This window comes from Pinus tabuliformis, chromosome 5_2 (assembly GCF_031772625.1).
Source record: "Pinus tabuliformis cultivar Carrire ecotype Pingquan chromosome 5_2, CPIR1, whole genome shotgun sequence".
Classification (NCBI taxonomy): Eukaryota; Viridiplantae; Streptophyta; class Pinopsida; order Pinales; family Pinaceae; genus Pinus; species Pinus tabuliformis.
Window position 1 is genome coordinate 790008092 of NC_142306.1, and position 2539 is coordinate 790010630.

A 2539-nucleotide genomic window follows, 5' to 3' on the forward strand; every position below is an offset into this window, starting at 1 on the left:
TGAGGAAATTAAGCAGAGCCGAATTGATTCTAAATATGATTCGATCCTAAGTCAAACTCATCAATTTGAGTCGCAATGAGGACTCAAACTCCCAAGTCAAACATGAGTTAGGTTGACTTGACAATTCTAATTCAAATCGACTTATTATGTCCAAAATCCATATTGTTCTGTAGTATGTACCATCATATGTACTTTGAAATGCATTAGAATTGAAAACTTGCATTATATGTAAAATGTTAAATGGGAACCTCAACAGCTAAGGATGCATAAGTTCTCGTTGCATCCCTTCAATCTGCATACTCTGCAACTCCTACCAAGTTGAAGATCATCGATCTGTATGTGGTCTACGCAGTTCTCACGGCAGTTGTGCAGGTTGTCTACATGGCAATAGTTGGATCATTTCCTTTCAATGCTTTTCTTTCAGGAGTTCTATCTTGCATGGGGTCAGCTGTGCTTGCAGTTTGTTTGCGAATGCAAGTCAACGAAGAAAACAAGGGATTCAAGGATCTTCCTCCAGAAAGAGCATTTGCAGGTTTTGTTTTGTGCAATTTTACACTGCACTTGGTGATAATGAACTTCCTAGGTTTGGAATGAGAGGGTACCCATCACAAAGCAACAAAAGAAGAATTGGCTACTCGCCTTTCCTTGAAATATTTCGTTGCTAAGCATTTAGTAGTAGTCAAATACACAAATACCTGAAATTGGCTTCTTGGTTAATGTAGCTCCCTTAATTTTCTCGTGTTTTGGATTCTTGGCGTAGAAGACATTGTACTATTACATATTTCAACATAAATATAAGCTATTGCATTATTATACCTTCATTTTGATCATTTCATAATGTGGTTCAAGTCTTTGAACTCTGTTATATGGTTTGACTCTTGAGAAGTCAGTGCTATCAATAAGCATCAAGCAGAGATGATAGAGAATTTGCTTGTTTTTACTTTCCTGGTATATGTAAATATAGAAGGGATCAGTTATTATTATCTAGAATCTAACAGCGAAGTCCAGAGCTTAAAGTACTATGGATTAAACATAACTACAAAACTTTTGCTATAAATTCCACCCTTGACTTTTGGTTGACATGGTCTTTCTTGTTTGCAGAAGTCTATATTGCTCACTCATAAATTTTCTATATTGTTAGTGCACATGCTCTCGCAATCAGCAAGGAGATTATGTCAACATAAACATCTCTAGAAGGCATCAGTGATTAAATTGCCTGTTTGGGTTCACAACTAATTTGCACAGGGTTGGGTTGTTGGTATCAGATTGAGGATCAATAACAGTAGCTAGTTTAGAATGTTGGGGGGGGGGGGGGGGGGAAACAATATGCCAAAATGCTTTGGGGGTGTGGCTAAGTGAGGTACTGCATCAAGTCAAGATAATCAGGATGGTGCCATAAGACGGGCAGATTAGCACTTAATAAAATGGGGGTGAAATACATCGAATTGAATGGTCATAGAAATCAACTATCAACATAGCAGAAAATAATAAAAATCAGTTCTGCAAGTGTTGCTGTGTGCAGGTGTGGGTACAAGAGCAGGTATAACATGGATGAAAATCCTTCCAATCTCAACTTTAATGATGTGGTAATTTGCCATTCTGAAGGAGGGGTGTTGTCTATGCTTCAAGTCTATGACCAGAGCATTAAGCAGACAGATTTAGATGGAAACTTATTGCTATACTTATGCGCTTAATTGTTATTTCTATGCTCCAGGATAGGTTGATAGCCAATTTCGCCTCTCCTTGCCGAAATTTTGGGTTAAATAATTCTTCCAGCAAGTTTCCCTTTCCTTCCTCTTCACATACGAGTATTTGTTCTTATTGTGTGGCTTGAATATGTTGAATAAAACATATGTTTTCTTTTGAATTATTATTTTTTGCTCAGATTTGGCAAGTCATATGAGTAGTCCAATTTACTTTCTGCATTGCAAGAGCAAAGTAAACTCAACAAGGTCAATTATAGAAAAGACTCTGGAAATAAATGAAAGTTTATAGTGCATTCTCTTCACTAGGCAAAGTTGATGATCATGATGAACCTAATGCTATTCCTACTACTGCTGATGAGGATGGTGAACCTAGAGTTATTCTTACTGCTGATGATGATAAAGGTGAGTCTATTGCTATTCCTCCTGCTGATGATGATGAAGTTGTGCCTGCAAATCCAGCTAATAAATCTTCTCTAGAAAGAATCCTTGGTTCTGAGGATGTATGGTTGTTACCAAAAAAAATCAAGGATCGAGCTTCATAATTATTGGTTGCAGAGAGCCAATGAAAATGCTGAAGGGGAACTGCATCGCTTGTCTGAGATATAAAAGGAAGTCTGTGATGGGTTACTTCAACTTGATCGTAAGCTATACCTACAAATTTTAAGACAAGCAAAAGTTATGGGGATGACAACCACTGGGGCAGCTGTATGTAATGTTTGATAAAGGAATGTTACTATATTGAAGCTTTGATCAAAGGAGATTATTCCCTCCAAGAGGCCTGTGAATATTTCTCTCTGTTTTGGAGTTATCAACACAAGGGTTATAATCTACAG

At 37.3% G+C, this 2539-nt stretch overlaps 1 pseudogene; it reads left to right on the forward strand.

Moving 5' to 3' along the window:
• The first annotated feature begins 240 nt into the window (after positions 1-240).
• LOC149161674 (dolichyl-diphosphooligosaccharide--protein glycosyltransferase subunit DAD1 pseudogene) lies at positions 241-594 on the forward strand (annotated as a pseudogene).
• The last annotated feature ends 1945 nt before the right edge of the window (positions 595-2539 follow it).